This window comes from Scyliorhinus torazame, chromosome 16 (genome assembly GCF_047496885.1).
Source record: "Scyliorhinus torazame isolate Kashiwa2021f chromosome 16, sScyTor2.1, whole genome shotgun sequence".
Classification (NCBI taxonomy): Eukaryota; Metazoa; Chordata; class Chondrichthyes; order Carcharhiniformes; family Scyliorhinidae; genus Scyliorhinus; species Scyliorhinus torazame.
Window position 1 is genome coordinate 9,469,786 of NC_092722.1, and position 27,909 is coordinate 9,497,694.

Genomic DNA, 27,909 nt, shown 5'->3' on the forward strand with positions numbered 1-27,909 from the left:
AACCATTGGGATTCACTTGAAACACCCACAATTTGGGCTGCATGAAATCCTTAGATATTGCTGTCGGAACAGAAAAACGTGGAAATAATTCAGGAGACGATAATATAATAAATCGTTCCCAAATTTCAGATTGCAACTGTAATCTGTATCAATTATAGACATGTTCATCTGATATAGCTCACAGAAGCATACAGTACACTGACAGATAGGTAGAGATAAGCACTAATCCTTTACTTTTGTCAAGTTAACATGTTGGTACATGAATGACCGATGAGAGTGATGAAGATAGCAATTCATCTAACAAGTAATGATTTGTCAAATAACTTGCACATTACAGCAATACTCGATGTGTCAGTGTTGCTCAAAAGAAATAGACCCAAGACAGTTTACCCTTAAGGATTCATTTTATCCCATATTACAATATATTAGCAGGAATTCTATTACTATAGGGATATTTTAGACTGCGGTCATAGGATCGGAGAATGATAGAGCACAGAAGGAAGCAATTTGATCCATTGTGCGTGTGCCAGATCTCTGTTACAGCTATCTGATCAGTTTCAATCCCTTGCTCTTTCTCCGTAGAATTATTTCCCTTCAAGTATTTGTCGAATTCTCTTTTGAATGTCACTATTAAATCTATTGAATCTGTTTCCATCACCCTTTCAGGCAAAGAATCCTAAACCACAACAGGTCATTGTGTAAACAAAAAAATATTTTCTCACATCATAAGCTCATAAGATATAGAAGCAGAATTAGGCCATTCGGCCCATCGAGTCTGCTCCGCCATTCTATCATGGTTGATATGTTCCTCATCTGCTACCTACAATGTTACAGACCAAGAGCTGAATTGCGAAATCAGCCAGAGCACCTTCTCCCTAGAACACATGACCGAGGAGCAGGAGTCGGCAATTTAGCCTCCCGGGCCTAAACACCCTCATTGTGATCATGGCTGATCCCATCCTGGCCTCAACTCCACCGTCCTGCCCGTTCTCCATAACCCTTCAACCCATTACCAATTAAAAATCTGCCTAACTCGGGCAGCACGGGTGGCACACAGCCTCACGGCGCCGAGGTCCCAGGTTCGATCCTGGCTCTGGGTCACTGTCCGTGTGGAGTTTGTACATTCTCCTCATGTTTGCGTGAATTTCGCCCCCACACCCCAAAGAGGTGCAGGCTAGGTGGATTGGCCACGCTAAATTGCCCCTTAATTGGGAAAAATTAATTGGGTACTCTAAAATTTATTTTAAAAAATAAATTTTTAAAAATCCATCTAACTCCTCCATAAATTTACTCACTGTTCCTGCATCCACCACACTCTGGGGTTCTTTTGCCAATTGCCTTAATTCGGTGTCCTCTGGTTATTGGCCCTTCTGCCAATGGAAGCAGTTTTCCTTTACTTACACGATCAAAACCCTTCATGATTTGGAACACCTCTATCAAATTTCCTCTTAAGCTTCTCAGCTTCAAGGAGAACAACCCCAGCTTCTCCAATCTCTCCACATAACCGAAATCCATCAGCATGACATTATTCTAGTAAATCTCTTCCACACCCTCTCTCTATATGTTTTTGACTTCCTTCCTAAAGTGGTGCCCAGAATTGAGCACAATCCTCTGGCTGAGGCCTACCCAGTGTTTGATAAAGGTTTAGAGCAACTTCCTTGCTTTTGCATGCTGTTAATCTGTTAAAGCCAAGGATCAGATATGGTTCAACAGAAGGGGTGCACTCAAGAATGTGCCTACGACTATAGGAGACAACTTGACGTTTAATGCAGAGGATACATCAGCAGTTGTTATTCTCCCCACAAGACTGTCTGCATCTAGCAAACAATGTAGGAGTTAAAACCGGAAATTATTCCCAAGCACTGTCTCACCTTTCCTTTTAAAACAAAATATGCTTTGTACCCCTGTTGCTTGCCCTAGACAGAAGAGCCTGTTTATAATATTGAAAAGTGGAAACGATGCATTTTGGTAAAGTTCCAGAGTTAGAGCAGCAAATGAAAATGAAATGAAAAATGAAATAAAAATCGCTTATTGTCACAAGTAGGCTTCAATGAAGTTACTGTGAAAAGCCCCTAGACGCCACATTCCGGCGCCTGTTCGGGGAGGCTATTACGGGAATTGAACCGTGCTGCTGGCCTACCTTGGTCTGCTTTCAAAGCCAGCGATTTAGCCCTGTGCTAAACAGCCCCTGAGGGGCTGTTTAAGGAGCACCTTATCTTTGGCTAGAGACGAGGCCATTGTTTTATATATTCAGAGCTAGGAGGAATCGTGGCTTAAACAAAACTGTTGTGTAAATGTAGAAAGTTTGGTTAACAGATCACAAAAGAGCAATCAGATACCAGCAGACAGGCCGCACATTTCCAACACTCACAGATTCACTTTCAATCAGGAGCGTGTAACTGATTCCGCAGTTACTAAATAATGAAAGTAATATTTATTGATGCACTTTACGCTGATTTCAAAGTCGTCCAACTCAAAACATTTTGAATGCGCTAAATAGCCACTTTGCGCATTGCCCCTTACAAAATACTGGATAACTCAGTTATGTTCTTAAATCGCAATAGACGTCCGAATAATCAATAAACTATAGGTTTGATCTAATTAAACAAAAGCAGGAACCCCCTGTCTAAAAGTTGTTGATTTTAATGGTGAAGCTTTGCTGACCTACTGTGCTAACTATTCCTCAGCCCTTTGATCTGCCGAGCTTCTGACAGATCACTTCAAAGAGATGTATAGACCAAGAGAGGTGATAAAAGGAAGTTTTCTTTCCTCGCTGTGTGATATAGTATGGTCAAGTAACTGTAGGATAAACTGCAGAGTACTCCCAATAATGTCTACATCAAATATCTGATATAATAGACCCTCTCACATTGTTCTGAGTAACAACATGTTTCCCCTGGAATTAAAGCAAAGCATTTTTGACATTCCTTGCACCATAACTTTGTTCATGTTCCTTTCAGGTGTTGGGGACTGCTGGCGGAAAACTGAATGCGGCAGGTAATCCGCAGGAACCTTCATGCTGTCACAAAACAGGGGGAAACAATGATCCCCAACACCTGCAGGTCAGAGGTCAAAGAGTCAATCTCTTAAAGCATCTAGGGTTGAATGTTAGGGCTAATAGGAGCACTGAATATGTCAAACCAGTGCGATACTCTGCGTATTTCTTCATGTGCAGGTGTGAGCGGAGTCTGTGTTGAATGTAGTACCAGGACCTTTAGACTGGTAAAGGTCCCCTCCCTCCCAAAGATCTCTGAGAACAGATTAATCTCTTTCCTCACATAGTCAGTGAACCCTGTTGCCCCACACTCATAGGAAGTAGTTAAAAGCAGAGAATACATTAATGGAGAAAAATGTGAACGATGGAACAGTTTGAGAAGATAATGGTGGAAAGAGGTTTTCAGATATTTAACACAAGTAGCTCTGAATTTGAAAACGACTTAAAATATATGTCGCAACAGCAGAGTATCGCATGTATGAAGTGACCTGGTCATTCTACATCTGGCGAGGAGGGGAAAGGTGATTTGACAATAATTTTTGCACAACCACAAAAATCGGCTGGTTTTGAAAACAAAACACAAGCAATTCAGAGAAATTTTGGGCGGCATGATAGCACAGTGGTTAGCATTGTTGCTTCACAGCGCCAGGGTTTCAAGTTCGATTCCCGGCTTGGGTCTGTGCGGAGTCTGCACATTCTCCCTGTGTTTGCCTATGGTTTCCTCCGGGCACTCCCGTTTCCTCCCACAAGTCGTGCTTGTTAGGTGAATTGGATATTCTGAATTCTCCCTCCGTGTACCTGTACAGGTGCCGGAATGTGGCGACGAGGGGCTTCTCACAGTGACTTCATTGCAGTATTAATGTAAGCCTACTTGTGACAACAATAAAGATTATTATAAATTCTAATTAGCTATCCTCTGTGTGACGTACAACTGAACTCTGCAATGTGGTGTGTCACCGGAACCCACCAGTTGAATCCAACAAGCGGGTCCACCCCATGCCATTGCACATCCCGCTACTCACCACAGTGTTGCAACTTTTCAGGATGTTCAGCAAACATAGAACATCGAACATTACAGTGCAGTACAGGCCCTTCGGCCCTCGATGTTGCGCCGACCTGTGAAACCACTCCAAAGCCCATCTACACTATTCCCTTATCGTCCATATGTCTATCCAATGACCATTTGGATGCCCAAACAGGGGGGTAAACATGCCTCCACCCAGGCTGGACGGCCTTCCTCAACACCCACCACAAGTCGCAGAAAGCCTTTCGGACCCACAAGCATAACTTTCAACAAAACGTCCTCAACCTTGACGAAGCTTGGAAAGCCAGACCCTTAAGTAAGGGAGGGGTTGCACCATATCATGCCAGCCTGGTGGACTCTAAATGGGCCCCTCCCACCAGCAACTTAAGCTCTTGTACCTAACTGCGCACCTCCGGAGGGCTCTGTTCACCAGGCACATGTCCTGGGGGACCTGTTGTGATTCACAGTGGTCTCACTCTGGATTCTTCGCCCTCTCTGCCGTTCCCGTCGCCTGAAAACAGGGGTGGAAAATAACCCCCCCCCCCCCCCCCCCCCCCACCCCCAACGCTTTGTGTGTGACACGTGCCATTGCTGAAATCCTGATAAATGACCACTTGTTGCCAAAGTCTGACGAACAAAATCTGAATTTGGGTAGGGGAGGGAACAAAGTACAAAGAAATGTACAGCACAGGAACAGGCCCTTCGGCCCTCCAAGCCCGTGCCGACCATGTTGCCCGACTAAACTACAATCTTCTACACTTCCTGGGTCCGCATCCCTCTATTCCCATCCTATTCATGTATTTGTCAAGATGCCCCTTAAATGTCACTATCGTCCCTGCTTCCACCACCTCCTCCGGTAGCGAGTTCCAGGCACCCACTACACTCTGTGTAAATAAACTTGCCTCGTACATCTACTCTAAACCTTGCCCCTCTCACCTTAAACCTATGCCCCCTAGTAATTGACCCCTCTACCCTGGGGAAAAGCCTCTGACTATCCACTCTGTCTATGCCCCTCATAGTTTTGTAGACCTCTATCAGGTCGCCCCTCAACCTCCGTCGTTCCAGTGAGAACAAACCGAGTTTATTCAACCGCTCCTCATAGCTAATGACCTCCATACCAGGCAACATTCTGGTAAATCTCTTCTGCACCCTTTCTAAAGCCTCCACATCCTTCTGGTAGTGTGGCGGCCAGAATTGAACACTATACTCCAAGTGTGGCCTAACTAAGGTTCTATACAGCTGCAACATGACTTGCCAATTCTTATACTCAATGCCCCGGCCAATGAAGGCAAGCATGCCGTATGCCTTCTTGACTACCCTCTCCACCTGTGTTGCCCCTTTCAGTGACCTGTGGACCTGTACACCTAGATCTCTCTGACTTTCAATACTCTTGAGGGTTCTACCATTCACTGTATATTCCCTACCTGCATTAGACCCTCCAAAATGCATTGCCTCACATTTGTCCGGATTAAACTCCATCTGCCATCTCTCCGCCCAAGTCTCCAAACAATCTAAATCCTGCTGTATCCTCCGACAGTCCTCATCGCTATCCGCAATTCCACTAACCTTTGTGTCGTCTGCAAACTTAATCAGACCAGATACATTTTCCTCCAAATATTTATATATACTACAAACAGCAAAGGTCCCAGCGCTGATCCCTGTGGAACACCACTGGTCACAGCCCTCCAATTAGAAAAGCATCCTTCCATTGCTACTCTCTGCCTTCTATGACCTAGCCAGTTCTGTATCCACCTTGCCAGCTCACCCCTGATCCCGTGTGACTTCACTTTTTGTACTAGTCTACCATGAGGAACCTTGTCAAAGGCCTTACTGAAGTCCATATAGACAACATCCACTGCCCTACCTGCATCAATCATCTTTGTGACCTCCTCGAAAAACTCTATCAAGTTAGTGAGACACGACCTCCCCTTCACACAACCATGCTGCCTCTCACTAATACGTCCATTTGCTTCCAAATGGGAGTAGATCCTGTCTCGAAGAATTCTCTCCAGTAATTTCCCTACCACTGAAGTAAGGCTCACCGGCCTGTAGTTCCCTGGATTATCCCTGCTACCCTTCTTAAACAGAGGAACAACATTGGCTATTCTCCAGTCCTCCAGGACATCACCTGAAGACAGTGAGGATCCAAAGATTTCTGTCAAGGCCTCAGCAATTTCCTCTCCAGTCTCCTTCAGTATTCTGGGGTAGATCCCATCAGGCCCTGGGGACTTATCTACCTTAATATTTTTTAAGACGCCCAACACCTCGTCTTTTTGGATCTCAATGTGACCCAGGCTATCTACACACCCTTCTCCAGACTCAACATCTACCAATTCCTTCTCTTTGGTGAATACTGATGCAAAGCATTCATTTAGTACCTCGCCCATTTACTCTGGCTCCACACATAGATTCCCTTGCCTATCCTTCAGTGGGCCAACCCTTTCCCTGGCTACCCTCTTGCTTTTTATGTACGTGTAAAAAGTCTTGGGATTTTCCTTAACCCTATTTGCCAATTACTTTTCGTGACCCCTTCTAGCCCTCCTGACTCCTTGCTTAAGTTCCTTCCTACTTTCCTTACATTCCACACAGGCTTCGTCTGTTCCCAGCCTTTTAGCCCTGACAAATGCCTCCTTTTTCTTTTTGACGAGGCCTACAATATCTCTCGTTATCCAAGGTTCACGAAAATTGCCGTATTTATCCTTCTTCCTCACAGGAACATGCCGGTCCTGAATTCCTTTCAACTGACACTTGAAAGCCTCCCACATGTCAGACGTTGATTTACCCTCAAACATCCGCCCCCAATCTAGGTTCTTCAGTTCCCGCCTAATAATGTTATAATTAGCCTTCCCCCAATTTAGCACATTCACCCTAGGACCACTCTTATCCTTGTCCACCAGCACTTTAAAACTTACTGAATTGTGGTCACTGTTCCCGAAATGCTCCCCTACTGAAACTTCTACCACCTGGATGGGCTCATTCCCCAATACCAGGTCCAGTACCGCCCCTTCCCTAGTTGGACTGTCTACATATTGTTTTAAGAAGCCCTCCTGGATGCTCCTTACAAACTCTGCCCCGTCTAAGCCCCTGGCACTAAGTGACTCCCAGTCAACATTGGGGAAGTTGAAGTCTCCCATCACCACAACCATGTTGTTTTTACTCTTTTCCAAAATCTGTCTACCTATCTGCTGCTCTATCTCCCGCTGGCTGTTGGGAGGCCTGTAGTAAACCCCCAACATTGTGACTGCACCCTTCTTATTCCTGATCTCTACCCATATAGCCTCACTGCCCTCTGAGGTGTCCTCCCGTAGTACAGCTGTGATATCCTCCCGAACCAGTAGCGCAACTCCGCCACCCCTTTTGCATCCCCCTCTATCCCGCCTAAAACATCTAAATCCTGGAACGTTTAGCTGCCAATCCTGCTCTTCCCTCAACCAGGTCTCTGTAATGGCAACAACATCATAGTTCCAAGTAGTAATCCAAGCTCTAAGTTCATCTGCCTTACCCGTAATACTTCTTGCATTAAAACATATGCACTTCAGGCCACCAGCCCCGCTGTGTTCAGCAACTTCTCCCTGTCTGCTGTGCCTCAGAGCCGCACTGTCCCTATTCCCTAGTTCTCCCTCAATGCTCTCACCTTCTGACCTATTGATCCCGTGCCCACCCCCCTGCCAGACTAGTTTAAACCCTCCCGTGTGACACTAGCAAACCTCGCGGCCAGGATATTTATACCTCTCCAGTTTAGATGCAACCCGTCCTTCTTATATAGGTCACACCTGCCCCGGAAGAGCTCCCAGTGGTCCAGATAAGCAGAGGAAGGGAATGACTATGCTTTCTGATATTATTCGGCACGGTAGCACAGTGGTTAGCACTGTTTCTTCACAGGTCCAGGGTCCCAGGGTCGATTCCCGGCTTGGGTCACTGTCTGTGCGGAGTCTGCATATTCTGCCAGTGTCTGCGTGGGTTTCCTCCGGGTGCTCCGGTTTCCACCCACAAGTCCCGGAACACGTGCTTGTTAGGTGAATTGGACATTCTGAATTCTCCCTCTGTGTACCCAAACAGGTGCCGGAGTATGGTGACTAGGGGCTGTTCACAGTAACTTCATTGCAGTGTTACTGTAAGCCTACTTGTGACACTAATAAAGATTATTATCCCACTTGGCTCGCAGAGGGGAAGCGGTGAGGTGATAGCGCGGAGGGGAAGCGGTGAGGTGATAGCGCGAAGGGGAAGCGGTGAGGCGGTAGTGCGGAGGGGAAGTGGTGAGGTGGTAGCGCGAAGGGGAAGCGGTGAGGTGATAGCGCGGAGGGGAAGCGGTGAGGTGATAGTGCGGAGGGGAAGCGGTGAGGTGATAGAGCGGAGGGGAAGCGGTGAGGTGATAGCGCGGAGGGGAGGGGGTGAGGTGATAGCGCGGAGGGGAGGCGGTGAGGTGATAGTGCGGAGGGGAGGCGGTGAGGTGATAGTGCGGAGGGGAGGCGGTGAGGTGGTAGTGCGGAGGGGAAGCGGTGAGGTGATAGTGAGGAGGGGAAGCGGTGAGATGTTAGCGTGGAGGGGAGGCGGTGAGGTGATAGCGCGGAGGGGAGGCGGTGAGGTGATAGCGCGGAGGGGAAGCGGTGAGGTGGTAGTGCGGAGGGGAAGCGGTGAGGTGATAGTGCGGAGGGGAGGCGGTGAGGTGGTAGTGCGGAGGGGAGGCGGTGAGGTGGTAGTGCGGAGGGGAAGCGGTGAGGTGATAGCGCGGAGGGGAAGCGGTGAGGTGGTAGCGCGGAGGGGAGGCGGTGAGGTGGTAGTGCGGACGGGTGGCGGTGAGGTGATAGTGCGGAGGGGAAGCGGTGAGGTGATAGGGTGGAGGGGAGGCAGTGCGGTTGGAGTGCGGAGGGAAAGCGGTGAGGTGGTAGTGCGGAGGGGAAGCGGTGAGGTGATAGTGCGGAGGGGAGGCGGTGAGGTGATAGTGCGGAGGGGAGGCGGTGAGGTGGTAGTGCGGAGGGGAAGCGGTGAGGTGGTAGTGCGGAGGGGAAGCGGTGAGGTGGTAGTGCGGAGGGGAAGCGGTGAGGTGATAGTGCGGAGGGGAAGCGGTGAGGTGATAGTGCGGAGGGGAAGCGGTGAGGTGGTAGTGCGGAGGGGAAGCGGTGAGGTGATAGTGCGGAGGGGAGGCGGTGAGGTGGTAGTGCGGAGGGGAAGCGGTGAGGTGATAGTGCGGAGGGGAAGCGGTGAGGTGGTAGTGCGGAGGGGAGGCGGTGAGGTGGTAGTGCGGAGGGGAGGCGGTGAGGTGATAGAGCGGAGGGGAAGCGGTGAGGTGGTAGTGCGGAGGGGAAGCGGTGAGGTGATAGCGTGGAGGGGAAGCGGTGAGGTGGTAGTGCGGAGGGGAAGCGGTGAAGTGGTAGTGCGGAGGGGAAGCGGTGAGGTGGTAGTGCGGAGGGGAAGCGGTGAGGTGGTAGTGCGGAGGGGAAGCGGTGAGGTGATAGCGTGGAGGGGAGGTGGTGAGGTGGTAGTGCGGAGGGGAAGCGGTGAGGTGATAGCGTGGAGGGGAGGCGGTGAGGTGAGAGCGCGGAGGGGAGGCGGTGAGGTGGTAGTGCGGAGGGGAGGCGGTGAGGTGATAGTGCGGAGGGGAAGCGGTGAGGTGATAGCGCGGAGGGGAAGCGGTGAGGTGGTAGTGCGGAGGGGAAGCGGTGAGGTGATAGTGCGGAGGGGAGGCGGTGAGGTGATAGTGTGGAGGGGAAGCGGTGAGGTGGTAGTGCGGAGGGGAAGCGGTGAGGTGATAGTGCGGAGGGGAGGCGGTGAGGTGATAGTGCGGAGGGGAAGCGGTGAGGTGGTAGTGCGGAGGGGAAGCGGTGAGGTGATAGTGCGGAGGGGAGGCGGTGAGGTGATAGTGCGGAGGGGAAGCGGTGAGATGGTAGTGCGGAGGGGAAGCGGTGAGGTGATAGTGCGGAGGGGAAGCGGTGAGGTGGTAGTGCGGAGGGGAAGCGGCGAGGTGATAGTGCGGAGGGGAGGCGGTGAGGTGATAGTGAGGAGGGGAAGCGGTGAGGTGGTAGTGCGGAGGGGAAGCGGTGAGGTGATAGTGCGGAGGGGAGGCGGTGAGGTGGTAGTGCGGAGGGGAAGCGGTGAGGTGGTAGCGGAGGGGAAGCGGTGAGGTGATAGTGCGGAGGGGAAGCAGTGAGGTGGTAGTGCGGAGGGGAGGCGCTGAGGTGGTAGCGGAGGGGAAGCGGTGAGGTGATAGCGCGGAGGGGAAGCGGTGAGGTGGTAGCGCGGGGGAAGCGGTGAGGTGATAGTGCGGAGGGGAGGCGGTGAGGTGATAGTGCGGAGGGGAAGCGGTGAGGTGGTAGCGCGGGGGGAAGCGGTGAGGTGATAGTGCGGAGGGGAAGCGGTGAGGTGGTAGTGCGGAGGGGAAGCGGTGAGGTGGTAGCACGGAGGGAAGCGGTGAGGTGAGAGCGCGGAGGGGAGGCGGTGAGGTGGTAGTGCGGAGGGGAGGCGGTGAGGTGGTAGTGCGGAGGGGAAGCGGTGAGGTGGTAGTGCGGAGGGGAGGCGGTGAGGTGGTAGTGCGGAGGGGAGGCGGTGAGGTGATAGTGCGGAGGGGAAGCGGTGAGGTGGTAGTGCGGAGGGGAAGCGGTGAGGTGATAGTGCGGAGGGGAGGCGGTGAGGTGAGAGCGCGGAGGGGAAGCGGTGAGGTGGTAGCGCGGGGGAAGCGGTGAGGTGATAGTGCGGAGGGGAGGCGGTGAGGTGATAGTGCGGAGGGGAAGCGGTGAGGTGGTAGCGCGGGGGGAAGCGGTGAGGTGATAGCGCGGAGGGGAGGCGGTGAGGTGCTAGCGCCGGGGGAAGTGGTGAGGTGGTAGTGCGGAGGGGAGGCGGTGAGGTGCTAGCGCGGGGGGAAGCGGTGAGGTGATAGCGCGTTGGGGAAGCGGTGAGGTGGTAGTGCGGAGGGGAGGCGGTGAGGTGGTAGCGCGGAGGGGAAGCGGTGAGGTGATAGTGCGGAGGGGAAGCGGTGAGGTGATAGTGCGGAGGGGAAGCGGTGAGGTGATAGTGCGGAGGGGAGGCGGTGAGGTGATAGTGCGGAGGGGAGGCGGTGAGGTGATAGTGCGGAGGGGAGGCGGTGAGGTGATAGTGCGGAGGGGAGACGGTGAGGTGGTAGTGCGGAGGGGAAGCGGTGAGGTGGTAGCGCGGAGGGAAGCGGTGAGGTGATATCGCGGAGGGGAGGCGGTGAGGTGGTAGTGCGGAGGGGAGGCGGTGAGGTGGTAGTGCGGAGGGGAAGCGGTGAGGTGGTAGTGCGGAGGGGAGGCGGTGAGGTGGTAGTGCGGAGGGGAGGCGGTGAGGTGATAGTGCGGAGGGGAAGCGGTGAGGTGATAGTGCGGAGGGGAGGGGGTGAGGTGATAGTGCGGAGGGGAGGGGGTGAGGTGGTAGCGCGGGGGGGAGGCGGTGAGGTGATAGTGCGGAGGGGAAGCGGTGAGGTGATAGTGCGGAGGGGAGGGGGTGAGGTGATAGTGCGGAGGGGAAGCGGTGAGTTGATAGTGCGGAGGGGAAGCGGTGAGGTGGTAGTGCGAAGGGGAAGCGGTGAGGTGATAGTGCGGAGGGGAGGCGGTGAGGTGCTAGTGCGGAGGGGAGGCGGTGAGGTGATAGTGCGGAGGGGAGGGGGTGAGGTGATAGTGCGGAGGGGAGGCGGTGAGGTGGTAGTGCGGAGGGGAGGCGGTGAGGTGGTAGTGCGGAGGGGAAGCGGTGAGGTGATAGCGCGGAGGGGAAGCGGTGAGGTGGTAGTGCGGAGGGGAGGCGGGGAGGAGGTAGTGCGGAGGGGAAGCGGTGAGGTGGTAGTGCGGAGGGGAGGCGGTGAGGTGGTAGTGCGGAGGGGAGGCGGGGAGGAGGTAGTGCGGAGGGGAAGCGGTGAGGTGGTAGCGCGGAGGGGAGGGGGTGAGGTGATAGTGCGGAGGGGAGGCGGTGAGGGGGTAGTGCGGAGGGGAGGCGGTGAGGTGGTAGCGCGGGGGAAGCGGTGAGGTGATAGTGCGGAGGGGAAACGGTGAGGTGATAGCGCGGAGGGGAGGCGGTGAGGTGGTAGCGCGGGGGAAGCGGTGAGGTGATAGTGCGGAGGGGAAGCGGTGAGGTGGTAGTGCGGAGGGGAGGCGGTGAGGTGATAGTGCGGAGGGGAAGCGGTGAGGTGATAGCGCGGAGGGGATGCGGTGAGGTGGTAGTACGGAGGGGAAGCGGTGAGGTGATAGCGCGGAGGGGAGGCGGTGAGGTGATAGCGCGGAGGGGAAGCGGTGAGGTGGTAGAGCGGAGGGTAGGCGGTGCGGTGGTAGTGCGGAGGGGAGGCAGTGAGGTGCTAGCGCGGAGGGGAAGCGGTGATGTGATAGTGCGGAGGGGAGGCGGTGAGGTGATAGTGCGGAGGGGAAGCGGTGAGGTGGTAGCGCGGAGGGGAAGCGGTGAGGTGGTAGTGCGGAGGGGAAGCGGTGAGGTGGTAGCGCGGAGGGGAAGCGGTGAGGTGGTAGAGCGGAGGGGAAGCGGTGAGGTGATAGCGCGGAGGGGAGGCGGTGAGGTGATAGCGCGGAGGGGAAGCGGTGAGGTGGTAGTGCGGAGGGGAGGCGTTGAGGTGATAGTGCGGAGGGGAGGCGGTGAGGTGATAGTGCGGAGGGGAAGCGGTGAGGTGATAGTGCGGAGGGGAGGGGGTGAGGTGGTAGCGCGGGGGGGAGGCGGTGAGGTGATAGTGCGGAGGGGAAGCGGTGAGGTGATAGTGCGGAGGGGAAGCGGTGAGGTGATAGTGCGGAGGGGAGGGGGTGAGGTGATAGTGCGGAGGGGAAGCGGTGAGTTGATAGTGCGGAGGGGAAGCGGTGAGGTGGTAGTGCGAAGGGGAAGCGGTGAGGTGATAGTGCGGAGGGGAGGCGGTGAGGTGCTAGTGCGGAGGGGAGGCGGTGAGGTGATAGTGCGGAGGGGAGGGGGTGAGGTGATAGTGCGGAGGGGAGGCGGTGAGGTGGTAGTGCGGAGGGGAGGCGGTGAGGTGGTAGTGCGGAGGGGAAGCGGTGAGGTGATAGCGCGGAGGGGAAGCGGTGAGGTGGTAGTGCGGAGGGGAGGCGGGGAGGAGGTAGTGCGGAGGGGAAGCGGTGAGGTGGTAGTGCGGAGGGGAGGCGGTGAGGTGGTAGTGCGGAGGGGAGGCGGGGAGGAGGTAGTGCGGAGGGGAAGCGGTGAGGTGGTAGTGCGGAGGGGAGGGGGTGAGGTGATAGTGCGGAGGGGAGGCGGTGAGGGGGTAGTGCGGAGGGGAGGCGGTGAGGTGGTAGCGCGGGGGAAGCGGTGAGGTGATAGTGCGGAGGGGAAACGGTGAGGTGATAGCGCGGAGGGGAGGCGGTGAGGTGGTAGCGCGGGGGAAGCGGTGAGGTGATAGTGCGGAGGGGAAGCGGTGAGGTGGTAGTGCGGAGGGGAGGCGGTGAGGTGATAGTGCGGAGGGGAAGCGGTGAGGTGATAGCGCGGAGGGGATGCGGTGAGGTGGTAGTACGGAGGGGAAGCGGTGAGGTGATAGCGCGGAGGGGAGGCGGTGAGGTGATAGCGCGGAGGGGAAGCGGTGAGGTGGTAGTGCGGAGGGGAGGTGGTGCGGTGATAGTGCGGAGGGGAGGCGGTGAGGTGATAGTGCGGAGGGGAAGCGGTGAGGTGATAGTGCGGAGGGGAGGGGGTGAGGTGGTAGCGCGGGGGGGAGGCGGTGAGGTGATAGTGCGGAGGGGAAGCGGTGAGGTGATAGTGCGGAGGGGAAGCGGTGAGGTGATAGTGCGGAGGGGAGGGGGTGAGGTGATAGTGCGGAGGGGAAGCGGTGAGGTGATAGTGCGGAGGGGAAGCGGTGAGGTGGTAGTGCGGAGGGGAAGCGGTGAGGTGATAGTGCGGAGGGGAGGCGGTGAGGTGATAGTGCGGAGGGGAGGCGGTGAGGTGACAGTGCGGAGGGGAGGGGGTGAGGTGATAGTGCGGAGGGGAGGCGGTGAGGTGGTAGTGCGGAGGGGAGGCGGTGAGGTGGTAGTGCGGAGGGGAAGCGGTGAGGTGATAGCGCGGAGGGGAAGCGGTGAGGTGGTAGTGCGGAGGGGAGGCGGGGAGGAGGTAGTGCGGAGGGGAAGCGGTGAGGTGGTAGTGCGGAGGGGAGGCGGTGAGGTGTTATTGCGGAGGGGAGGCGGGGAGGAGGTAGTGCGGAGGGGAAGCGGTGAGGTGGTAGTGCGGAGGGGAGGAGGTGAGGTGGTAGTGCGGAGGGGAGGGGGTGAGGTGATAGTGCGGAGGGGAGGCGGTGAGCTGGTAGCGGGAAGGGGAAGCGGTGAGGTGATAGTGCGGAGGGGAAGCGGTGAGGTGATAAAGCGGAGGGGAAGCGGTGAGGTGGTAGTGCGGAGGGGAAGCGGTGAGGTGCTAGCGCGGAGGGGAAGCGGTGAGGTGGTAGTGCGGAGGGGAAGCGTTGAGGTGATAGTGCGGAGGGGAAGCGGTGAGGTGATAGTGCGGAGGGGAGGCGGTGAGGAGGTAGCGCGGTGGGGAAGCGGTGAGCTGGTAGCGCGGAGGGGAAGCGGTGAGGTGGTAGTGCGGAGGGGAGGCGGGGAGGAGGTAGTGCGGAGGGGAAGCGGTGAGGTGGTAGTGCGGAGGGGAGGCGGTGAGGTTCTAGCGCGGAGGGGAAGCGGTGAGGTGATAGCGCGGAGGGGAGGCGGTGAGGTGGTAGTGCGGAGGGGAGGCGGTGAGGTGGTAGTGCGGAGGGGAGGCGGTGAGGTGATAGCGCGGAGGGGAGGCGGTGAGGTGGTAGCGCGGAGGGGAAGCGGTGAGGTGGTAGCGCGGGGGAAGCGGTGAGGTGATAGTGCGGAGGGGAGGCGGTGAGGTGGTAGTGCGGAGGGGAGGGGGTGAGGTGATAGTGCGGCGGGGAGGCGGTGAGCTGGTAGCGGGAAGGGGAAGCGGTGAGGTGATAAAGCGGAGGGGAAGCGGTGAGGTGGTAGCGCGGAGGGGAAGCGGTGAGGTGCTAGCGCGGAGGGGAAGCGGTGAGGTGATAGTGCGGAGGGGAGGCGGTGAGGAGGTAGCGCGGTGGGGAAGCGGTGAGCTGGTAGCGCGGAGGGGAAGCGGTGAGGTGATAGTGCGGAGGGGAAGCGGTGAGGTGATAGTGCGGAGGGGAAGCGGTGAGGTGGTAGTGCGGAGGGGAAGCGGTGAGGTGGTAGCGCAGGGGGAAGCGGTGAGGTGATAGCGCGGAGGGGAGGGGGTGAGGTGATAGTGCGGAGGGGAAGCAGTGAGGTGATAGCGCGGAGGGGAAGCAGTGAGGTGATAGCGCGGAGGGGAGGCGGTGAGGTGATAGTGCGGAGGGGAGGGGGTGAGGTGGTAGCGCAGAGAGGAAGCGGTGAGGTGATAGTGCGGAGGGGAAGCGGTGAGGTGATAGCGCGGAGGGGAGGCGGTGAGGTGGTAGTGCGGAGGGGAGGCGGTGAGGTGGTAGTGCGGAGGGGAGGCGGTGAGGTGATAGCGCGGAGGGGGTGAGGTGGTAGTGCGGAGGGGGTGAGGTGGTAGTGCGAAGGGGAGGCGGTGAGGTGGTAGTGCGGAGGGGAGGCGGTGAGGTGGTAGTGCGGAGGGGAGGGGGTAAGGTGGTAGTGCGGAGGATGATTCTCCTCTGACGTGAATAATCTGAGTGAACCGCGAGGCCGGAAGACAAAAGGCACGAAAAGCGATAAACACCGAGATTCATGCTGCTAGCAAACACCTTCCTCATCGAAACTCAACAAAGCTGGCCCCCGATTCCTGGAGACCCACAGCTTAAAAAACGCCGTCCCAAGCCCAGCTGCACGGTGAAAAGGATACAAAAAGAACAAATTAATTGACCGTTCCTTTTAACATGGCCATTGTTTTCCTTTCAAGTGAGACACAATGAGGGAAGATGATCCTTTCAGGTCAGATCATGAGCAATCTCTGCTGACCCCCCTCTGAGAAACGCTTGCACATTTCACCTGGCTTTGTGTGGTGTATTGATCAGAGGCATGTCAACAGCTTTTGTTCTGCAACTCTCTACTCCATTTATCACCATCGGCAAGTGACAGGCCTTCAAGAAAATAGGGGCTACAACCGAGTGTAGCCTGCCAGACAAACTTGAACTCATGCGAGGCTGTCAGCCCCAAATCATAAATCTTTCCAGGGTCAACTGCTCGTCTTCAACTATCGCCCGCACATCAACATTTATCAAGCAAGACCGGTCTCTTCCATCCTCTCTCCCCTCAATGGGCTAATGCAAGGTACGGCTTTCAGCTGAGAAATCAAGGAGTATTCTCACCATCTGTTTTTGCACGTCCCTCAAGTTCATTCTTAAAGACTAAAAAATAGGAAATGCGAGCTTTAAACAAAAAAGAAAGCCTGTGCTGTAGGTTTCATCGCCACATTACTTGTTCGTAGTCGGACGCCTTTTAAAAATATATATATTTCACACCGTGGCCAGTCTTTTCTTATGCAAGGGGAACAAACCTCAGGGAGGTGGAAAACGAGCAAAGAACTCTGCAAGAACAGGAATGCGGAGTACCTGCCAGACTTAAATGGCGGGACCGTGTGGATTTAATGCCTGGTAGCTGCCCAAATGGACAATCCGGCCGGCAGGGTGTAGCCATCTGGGATGGCCACTTACAAAGTAAACATGGATACTTGCAAAGACTCAAGGGAAATATGACCAAAACAGGATTCAGGCAAACCCAGAGCCTAAATGTATATTTGCTAACAGAGAACCAGACAGTATGGAAACCCCGAGCCGATTTGCATTCTAATGACCCATTTCCCCAGGACAAAGGACTGGTACTCACGTATCAGATACAGTTCCAGACACATCGGCACCACTCCCTTCACCCAGGAAGCCCAAACAGCCAAGGTGAATGACCGCTCAGGACACGCCCAGCCATCAAGGCACCCGCCCCTTTATTGGCTAAAATCAAAGGCAGTAATCGAAGCCTGCCGAATTATTGGGTCCAAAACGAAGGACCGCCCAAAAGAGCACGAAACCCCAAAGAATAAAGAGAGACACTGCCCTGTGTTCGATCTCTTTTGGCCCTGGCACACCGGCACTCTTCGGCCCGGCCTATACCTGAAGCCACCTGCAGCACCACCACCAGAAGCATGTTCAAGATCAACGATCGCTACCAGACGGATGAGCCCAGCAGAACCAAAGTTACTTCTCCAGACCCAGCCACACCAGATCCGAACAAAGGCCTTGTTCCTCTGCCAAAGCCGGGTGCCTGAAAGTGAAGTACAGGTTGCTCTGGCATTAGGTGCAATTTAGCTTGTAGTGTTTTATGTTGCATGTGTGAGTTAATCTTGTGTGTAAATAAAATATTATTGAACTTGAACTAACTGACTGGTTGTTGGGTCTTTGATCAATATCCGGTTGAACCTTGTGGTGGTATCATCTGATACCCGGCGACTCTGAAAAGCAGAACCACTCGATATTAAGAAGGGCAACATTATTGGCATCTCCGGTGCAGAATTGGCAACCGTTATTAGTGACACTGGTGGGATAGTATTCCGCTCATCAAAATCGGCAACAAGGGTTAGCAGTAGCGGGAGGCCGGGGTCAAACATCACTGGGATGGCCCAGGTCCTGGCTGATCGAGTGGAGCAGGGTGACCAACCCCCACCTGCCATGGGGCTCAACAGGAGGGGGGGCTTGTTGGAGACATGGTGCTCGTATTTAACTCTTTAACCATCTCTCATTTGTTGGATGGGTTAATAGAGAGATTCTAAGTCCATGCCATTGACTCCCAGACAGTGACAAGCCCAAAGTAACTTGCTAAACTTTTCTAAAATCAACCATCGAGGTTCCCATAGCTTTGTCAGTTTGTGGATAAACAGAAACAGAATGTATACAGCACCTTAAGAAAAGCAAATACTACTACTCCTATTCCAATGCTCCCATCCTCCATAAACTTCAGCCCATCCAAAACTCCATATCCTAACAGGCACCAGGTCCCATTCAACCATCACCCCTGTTCTTGCTTTCAAATTCCTCCGTGACCCACACTACTCTTTAGACTCCAGCCCCACAACGCTTCGAGATATCAGCACTTCTGCATCCCTGACTATAATCTCGCCACCTTTGTTGGCCTTGCCTAGGCTGTAAACTCCGGAATCCCCTTCGTCAGCCTCTTTTCCTCTCTCGCCTCTAAGAAGGTCCTCCAAACTGATCTCATTGACCAAGCCTTTACTGACCCGCCCCAACAGTTCCTTCTGCGGCCTGGTCCCAAATCTTGTCTGGTAATGCTCCTGTGAAACACCTTGGGATATTTCATGGTAATAAAAGGTGTCACATAAGCTTAAGACGCTTGCTGTAGCACTGTTAGTTGGAGACAATGATGGAATAATGTAGTGGAGAGCTGCCTGCGCTCCCTGTACATAGACCCACTCGGTCATCTTGGAGAAGGAAAAAACAAGATGCAACAATGCTCAAGTTTAAAATTTGCTTCCCTCCTGACCGATTCATTGGCAAGCCTGCTGATTTTAAATGACCAAGGCAGCACGTCACGGAGGCTTATCACATGAAGGAGTCCCCCCATCCCCAGCCTTTTGTCTCAACAAATGATAGCACAATAAAAACAGAAAATGCTGGATAAACTCAGCAGGTCTGGCAGCATCTCTGGAGGGAGAAACCCTCCTTTGGAATGACACCATGATATTATGATGCAACAACTTTGCTAACTAAATGCCAAAAATAAACAGAGAGCCTCCACTCTACACACGCACGGTGCTATTTTCCCCTCGTGGCAGCTGCCTCCGGGTGATCCACAAAAGTAAGATTTAAACAGAGCATGTTTTGAGAACGATTGACCTTTGAACTTAAAAAATGGTCAGCACACCTTGAGGTGGCTTTTTGAAAACAAAGAACGTCCTGAAAATCTAAAGCCCTTCTTAAAAATACCCATGCAAAAAACCCAGACAACAAGGCCCCCACCCTGACTCAAAGCTATTTTTATCGCTTTGTTGACACTGGAGCGTTCAAATACAAACGTAGAAAGCAATTCTGTAATTTTCTCACTGTAATTACAATGCCAGACTAAAATGCTCCATAATTCAAAGTAATCACTGAACTACAGAACCAGCAAATACTAATTAAAAAAGGGTTAACAAAGGCTTCAGGTATAAAGGCAAATAACATTAGGTGGAACAATAATACACACAAACTGGTGCAAATGCATAATCAGTGTTTATTATTACGGCAAATATCTGACAATTAAATTATAAGTAGTGTCACCCGCCAAGCTGTTGCCAATGGAGCTGGTGCTTCAGACAAACTACCTACTTCACCCATTTAATTCTATTCCTGCACCAAAATCTTTGTCCCAGATTCAACCGTGCCACCCGGCAGCCTCGTCCACCCCTACCTCTTTGATGTTGTGTGGTTTCCCAGGCTGGTGACCGCACCCAAGTGACAATTCTTGCTGTTTGAGCACAGACGGTGTTGTGTGTGTGTGTGTGTGTGAAGCAGGGTGTTGTTCATTGTGCCCTCACTTAAAGATCACCCATATGCTTTTTCTGGTGGAAGACTGTTAGATAACCACTTGTGCCTTGCCCAGAACAGTAGAGGACAATCTCTGCCTCAGGCCAGATCGGAAACCCAAATCAGAGACTCTCTGGTTCATAGTTCGACGCAACACCCAATGGCGTTAGGCCACTGGCAGCGTAGGTGCAACCCGATAAGCTTGAAAGAGCGTGGCATGGAGAGAAGTAAGGTCTTGTTTTAGTGCATGCACACACACATACACACACATTCAGGGTTAAACTCTGGATACCAACTGCTGCCAGAGATCATCTTCTGATTCCTTCATTAATTATTAATATACTCTTGTATACAAAATGGTGAGTGTTTGCCTCCATTACATTAAGAAGTCTTATAACACCAGGTTAAAGTCCAACAGGTTTGTTTGGAATTACTAGCTTCAGGAGCGCAGCTCCTTCATCAGGTGACTCCCACATCAAGTGAGACTTCTTACTGTGTCCACCCCAGTTCAACTGGCCGGCATCTCCACATCATGCCTACGTTACAACAGTGGCTGAGCATCAAAACCAATCTGTTGGTTGCCAACTGTTCTAAGTCATCTTGTGGCTGTGATAAAGATCAGCCATAAACACAAGCACTCCCTACCTTTCAATTCCACCTTCAAAACTGTTTATTGGATGAAACTTGAAACGGAGGGTCTGTCAGCTCTCGGGTGGACTTAAAAGGCGAGGCGGTGGTGTGCTGATAATGTCACTGGGCTAGTAATCCAGAGAATCATAGAATCCCTAGAGTGCAGGAGGCCATTCGGCCCATCGAGTCTGCACCAACCCTTTGAACGACCACACTACCTCGGACCAATCTTCCGTCCTGTTCCTGTAACCCCACCTTGAGAGGCAATTTAGCTGGCCAATTCACCTAACCTGCACATCTTTGGCCCAGGTTAATGCTCTGGGGATAGTGGTTCGAATCCCACCAACAAGAGGGCAAAATCGAAGTGATCTTGTCCTAACCAATCTACCTGTTGCAGATGCATCTGTCCGTTACAGTATTGGTAAGAGTGACCATCACGCAATCCTTGCGGAGACCCTGCCTTGACATTGAGGATACCCTCCACTGTGTTGTGTGGCACTACCACTGAGCTAAATGGGATAGAACTCAATGCAAAAGATAAAGCTGAAATATTTGCTGCATCGAGGGCCGAAGGGCCTGTACTGCGCTGTAATGTTCTATGTTCTATCTTCAACCAGAAGGACTGAATGGATGATCCATTGCAGCCTCCTCCTGAAGTCCCCAGCATCACAGATGTCAGTCTTCAGCCAACTCAATTCACTCCACATGATCTCAAGAAACGGCCGAAGGCAACGGTTATGGACCCTGACAACATTCCAGCAACAATACTGAAGGCATATGCTCCAGAACGAGCTGCGCTCTTAGCCAAGCTGTTCCATTGCAGCTACAACACTGACATCTCCCAGGCAAGGTCGAAACTGCCCAAGTACATCCTGGTCACAAAATGCAGGGCAAATCCAAACCAGCTAATTGCCACCCCATCAGCCTACCCTCAACCATCAGAGGGTCACCAACAGTGTTATCAACAGCACTTACTCAGCAATAAACTGCTCACTGCTGCTCAGTTTGGGTTCTGCCATGGTCATTCATCTCTTGACATCAATGAGAAGGGGTCCAAAATTGCTGAACTCAAGAGATTAGGTGAAAGTGACTGCCCTTGACGTTAAGGCAGCATTTGATCGAATATGGCATCAAGGAACACAAGGCAAAGTTTGAATTAGTGCCGATCAGGGGGAAACTCTCTGCTGGTTAGTTATATATTGCACAAAGGAAGATGGTTGTGCTTGTCGCAGGTCAATCATCTTAATCCTAGGATATCACTGCAGGGGTTCCCCAGGGTAGTAATCTAGGCCCAACCATCTTCAGCTGCTTCATCAATGTCCTTCCTTCCATCAAAGTGTTATGGGCCAGGGTTTAGAGAACCCCAAGGTGTATCATGGAGTTCACCTGACCCACAACTTTTACTAGATTGTGGTATGGGGAGCACACGGCCCACTCTACAGGTGTGGTACAGCAGAAATCGAAAAGTATTTTTTAAAGCAAAACAATGTTTATTCTATGAACTCAAGTTAACCTTTTTAAAACATAAGTGAACATCTTAGCAAACCATCAATTCAAATACAACCCCCAAAGAATACAATATTAAGTAATCCTTAAGCTTTCCTTTTAACATCCATAAGACATTTTAAAAACTTTTAACAGAAGCACATCAGGTTTAAATTCACTACTGAGAACAGTTATCACTCTGAATTCACCAAATGATCAAGAGATAGTCTTTACATGACAGAGAGAACAACATTACACATTCTTTGGCTGGCTGCAGCTCCAACACTGAAACAAAACCAAAGAAATACAGACACACCCAAGCTTTTCTCAAAGTGAAACTAAAAAGCAGAGCCAGAGCTCAGCTCCACCCACACTCTGACATCACTGCAGTAACATGAGCAGGCAAACTTTTCTTAAAGTGACATTCTCATGACAAAAGTCAGAAGTGGGGATGTTGCCAGTTGATTGCACAATGTTCAGCACCATTCACAACTCCTCAGATCCTGAAGCAGGCCCAAGCCCATCTGCAGCAAGACCTGGACAACGCCCAGGCTTGGATTATGTAGCAAGTTACATTAGTACCACAGAGGTGCCAGGCAGTGATAATCTCCAATCAGAGAGAGTCCAACCATTTCCTCTTGACATTCAATGGCATTACCATCACTGTGTCCCCCACTAACAACGTCCTGGGGGTTACCATGGGTCCAGAAACTGAACTGGACCAATCATATAAATATTCAACTACAAAAGCAGGTCAGAGGCAGGGCATTCTGTGGAGAGTGATTGACCTCTTGAATCCTCAAAGCCTGTCTGTCACCTACAAGTCAGGAATGAGGTGGAATCTCCTCCACTTGGTCAACACTCAAGAAGCTCAACACCATTCAAGACAAAGCAGCTCATTTTTTTTGGCACCCCATCCATTATCTTCAACATCCACTTCCTCCATCACCAATGCACAGTGTCAGTAGTGTGCACCATCTACAAGATGCACGGCAGCAACTCATCAAGGCTCTTTCTTTCTTTTTTTTTTCAAGGTTCAAAGCGTTGTTCTTTATTGTACAATTACTGAAGCCTTCAGGGAGACCCACGCAGCCAGCTCAAACAGTGGCTTGGCCCACGTTGATCTCAACAATTACACATTCGCTCTGGATTTTTATAGGAATCCAAATTCGAGCGGGAACATTTGCTCATACATAATAGTTAAAGGGTAGATCAAGGCTCTTTCAACAGCACCATCCAAACCTGTGACCTCTACCACCAAGAAGGACAAAGGCAGCAGATACATGGGAATACCAGCCACAAGCACCTTCCAAGTCATACGCCTTCCTGACTTGGAACTATATTGTCATTCCTTCACTGTCGCTGGGTCAAAATCCTGGGACTCCCCTCTCTAACAGCGGTGCAGGTGTTCCTGAACCACATGAACTGCAGCGGTTCAAGGAGGTCGCTCACCATCACCTGTGCTCGGGCTGTTGAGGAGGGTTTACATTAGAATGGCAGGGGGATGGGACCTTGAGCAGGAACCAAAGATAGAAATCAAAGACATAAAAGTAGAAAGCAAAAGTGGAAGGTGGAGGAAACGAGGGCTGGCAGCCAATAGGACCACAGTACAAAAAACATGTGTAAAAGAGTTTTAAAAAATGTCTAAAGGCACTGTGTCAGAATGCATGGAGCAGTTGCAATGAGGGAGATGAATTAATAAATGGACATGGTATGATTGTGATTATGGGGACATGGCTGCAGGGTGACCAAGGCTGGGAACTGAATGTCCAAGGGTATTCAACATTTAGGAAGTACAAACAAAAAGGGAAAGGAGGTGTGATGCTGCTGCTAGTTAAGGATTAAATCAGTGCAACAGTGAGAAAATACTGGCTCAGAAAATCTAGACATAGAATCAGTCTGGGTGGAACTAAGAATCAACAATGAGCAGTAAACATTAGCAGGAATTGTCGACAGGTCTTCCAACAGTAGTGATAAGGTAGGGGATGGCATTAAATAGGAAATTTGAGTACGTGTAACAAGGGTGCTACAAGAATCATGGTTGACTTTAATTTACTTATAAATTGCACAAATCAAAATAGCAACAATTCTGTGGCAGATGGATTCCTGGGGTGTGTACGAGATGTTTTTTAGACCAGTATGTTGAGGAATCAACTAGGGAACATTTGCTATTATGCAATGAGAAGGGGTTAATAAATAATTTTGTCATGCATGGTACTTGAGGAACAGTGACTACAATATGATAGAGTTCGTCATTAGGACAGACAGTGAAGAAGGCGGATCTGAAACTGGGGTCTGGAATCAAAACAAAGGAAACTACAAAGGTGTGAGGTGTGAGTTAAGATTTACAGGGGAAAGGTTCACCAGACTGATTCCTTGATTGTCGTAGGAGGACACATTGCCTGGGCCTGTATTCATTGGGATTTAGAAGAATCGGGGGATGGGGGGGGGGAATCTAATTAAAACTTATAAACTCCTGAGGGCGCTGGACAGGCTGGGTGCAGGGGTGATGTTTTCTCTGGCTGGGGAGGGGTCTAGGACAAAGGATCAGAGTCTCGGGATACAGGGTGGGCCATTTAGGGCTGAAATAAGAAGAAACCTCTTCACTCAGAGGGTGGGGAAACCATGGAATTCTCTCCTAGAAGGTGGAGGCCAAGCCACCTGAATATATTTGAGAAGGAAATAGGTAGATTTCTAGACTCTGAAGGTGTCAAGGGGTGGAAGAGGGATAGAGAGAGCACAGGAGTATGGTGTCAAGAGGGGAGGATCAACCACGGTCATACTTAATGGTGGAGCAGGCTTAAGGGCCGAATGGCCTACTCCTGACCCTATTATCTCTGCTTCTATGTTCGCCAGAGCAATTAGGGATGGATAATAAAAGTACTGGCCTAGCTAGTAATGCCTGCATCCTGTGACAGAATTTAAAAAAAAAAGATTCCATGATTTTTAAGAGGGAGAGAGTTATGGCATGGGAGTGTCCCCTTAAGAAAGGGTTTTGTCTTATCACCTGGCTTCAGTGATGTCATTGTGTGGGTGGAGCTTGGCTGTGGCTCTGTGAGCTGTTTTTGGTTTTGCTTTCACATTTGGCTGCTGTGGACTCAGACAGAGAACAGATGTGTTTTGGCCTGTCTCTCTCAATTTTCGTTTTAAATATCTGTTCCAGTAAAAAAAAACATTGATTATAGCTACCTGTTGTTTCGGTAACTTAAAATATATAGTTTGCTTTGCGGAAGGGTTTACACCTGCTGGTGAGACAGGGTCAGAATCTCAGGAAAAGCCAGTCTTATTCAAGTGAGAATGCAGAGTGCTGGGTCACGCCCTTGAAAGGGGTTTTTGGTTTCTGGGATTTTGTTTTTGAATTGGAACAGTTAAGGGGAAATTGTAGCTGTGAGGTGTCTTTATGTTTGTAATTGCTAAAAATTCTTGCTGCTTGTTTATATATAAATGTTAAGTTCTTAGAATAAAGTTTGTTTTGATTGAAGTGTCTGGGAAGACAGTTGAATCACACCTCACGTGAAGACTCTTACGCTCATCCCAACCAAATTCAACATAAAAAGTGAGAGGTCAGGTGAACTCCATAATACACTTTGGAGTTTTTAAACCCTGGCCCATAACAGTTACCTCTCGTGTCCTGGACAATACTTATCCTTCAGTGTACGTCATTAAAATGAATAACCACATTGATGCTTAGAATTTTAAAAATACGTGCATCTGCACAGTGATTCGACCATATAAAGAATGTGCATGAGGAAAAGGAAACAGCGTTTTAACATCACACAAAACAAAGGACTACTTGTTAGACAGCGCAATCCACATTCCAAGAATCTTTCATTAACATTATTTGCCGGCACGCAGCTCTGCTTAATCTGACCCATTGTAAAGCTGCTAATGGCCACTGCGACTGAGTGTACCATTTCTCCAGTGGAACTGGGGACATCAGTGTTAATTGGGAGGTTGGCTGGCAGCCTGGATTGTGCGGAGTTCTCATGCTGCGATCCAGGTCCGACTCCAAGCTTTATTTGACATTTGAACTTAACCCTGTTGGTCTCAAGCAAATTTTCAAAGTTCATGGCTAAGCTGCTCGATTAAACACACTATCCTGGAACAAGGAAGTTGTGGGGAGGCGGGCCAGGCGTGTCCCCTGAGGAGTTTCAGCCCCAACCACATTAGCATGAACGTGGGGAGGAAAGGGGGGGGGGGGGGGGGGGGAAGAGTGCTGGCCTGGAAGGGAAGTGCATCAATTGGATGACACAAACAAGAATGTATATTGAGCCCAAGGACTGTATCAGAGAATTGGGACAGAAAAGAGCTGAAAAACATTTGATTTCTCTTGACATTTTTTCCCTGTTCAGACAAGATGCCTTCCAGTGAATTCTCCCAGCTAAAAGCTGCCAAAGATCACTCTAACACTATTGAGTTTAATTTACCTTTTAACTTGCCAATTCAACCAAAGCCTGCTCTTCAAATTTTCTGTTGTCAGATCATTAATGAAAAGCTCTTTCCCCCCAAAACAGGTCACTGAAAGGCACAATGTCACATTTTGCTTTTATTCTTATATTTTGGCCGCCACCTTTTCAATCGACCAACATGATCTAATTTTTTTCCCATCTTAAAGACGGCTGCGAAGCAGTTCTGGGCAACGCAGATACCAAAACTACAAGGGAAACTTGAAGGTGTCGGCTGCCTGCACCTGTAGAACAAGTCTGGAATGGGAGAAATGTGATCCCCAGCAAGCCTGAATCTGTCTCAGGCCTCCGTGGACCCACTTACAACCAATCTGCAGTGCTGACAGATTAAACCAGGATGCTTTACTCTGAAGTGGGTTCTCTAATTTACCTAGAGGATTAAGACTCAAAATATCAGCCCTTCTAGGGAACGCTAAAAACATTTGGAAAAACCACACTGAAGTGAGGAATATTATTCCTATTGCAGAAACCTAGCGCCGATGCATTTATCGTTTACTGAAGGCCCAATAAACAAGACGATGAAAGACACGGAGAGTTCGGCTTCTGCTGTCATTTAACCATTTAATCCACTTAAACAACTCTTCACGTATTTCTGAACAAGCACTTCACAACTCTCACAAAGTATCTCACCCAGAACTCTACTGTTTATATCCTAATTTGCACCAAGTCTCACTCATTCATTAATTACCTCCTGACCGACCTACACTGGGTCCCAGTCTCCAACGTCCTGACTTAAAAATGTCGTTCTGTGTAAGTCTCTCCATAGCTTCACCCCTGCCTCACCCTGTGATCTTTCTCCAGCGCTACAATCTCGTCAAAGTCTGCACTCTGGAAAAACCTTGCTTCTCCTCGTCGACCCCCCTCAACTCCCTCCTCCATCGGTGGTGCGCTTTCAGTTGAAGACTCCAGTTTCGACAATTCCCCCATCTTCCTCTCTGACTGGCCAAGCCCTCCTTTTCCCTAGTGTCCTCCAATATCACCTGCTGTGGACCAGTGATTGCCTTTGCGCCTCGGGATCTTTCTGCACCATAAAAGCGAGACGTAAACACAAGCCTTTATGGTTTTTGGTAGCCTCCTTGGTCAGCAGAACACGACTGAAGGAAAGAAACTATGGGAGAGAGGTAAAGAACAGCACACTATACTACTTCCTATTGTCCAGCTCAAGGGCAGCATTTGAAGCATTGACTCACACCTCCCCCTATCACCACACCAATGATCACATCACATCAAATGGTAGGAGAACATAAAATAACTTGGCAAAATTAATTATAGCTCATGTAGTTTAAAGCGACTCGAATTAAATATGCAACAGCTTTTATCTGGCGATATCAGTTAATAGTTCATGTGCAGATTGTTCCATCTGCGGTTTGATCACGAGACAGTTCAGATTTTTACTGAAGGTGGATTTTTACAAAGCATGTGTTGGGTCGAGACATAAACGTTATTGGCTGTGGAATGAACGAGACCATCTTGTGGCTTTTATGTTGTATCACGATGACACATCCAGAGCTTTCTGGCCAGCCCAACAATAGTTTAGATTATAGTGCTTCACAGTTCTTAAATTCAACATTTTCCGCCTTCACAGTCGATGACATTGTTGCACCTTTCGGTTCATGCCTGGCTAAAATGCGACCTTTCTCTCTAACCCTGTTCCAAGTTGGCGATTCATGTCAGGATAAGGGTGATAACTGGTGTCTTGCCAAAGCGGCCAGTCCCCCAGGAGAAGCAAGTATCAACAAGTTATTCGCCTTGAAGGGCACCACGGGATATTCCAACCTGATCCTCATCTCAAATATCAGGCAGAGACGCTACCGATGTTAACTTGCCCTCATTCCTTTCATAGCGGCAGGTTCAAGATCTGGGCTAGTTCCCAATTAACCTTCTC

The 27,909-nt window shown here is 51.1% G+C and overlaps 1 protein-coding gene across 2 annotated transcripts in view; it reads right to left on the bottom strand.

Annotated features, from left to right (window-relative positions):
- tmem201 (transmembrane protein 201) overlaps window positions 1–27,909 on the bottom strand; it is a 230,513-nt gene that overhangs the window by 48,933 nt on the left and 153,671 nt on the right. The window lies entirely within an intron of this gene.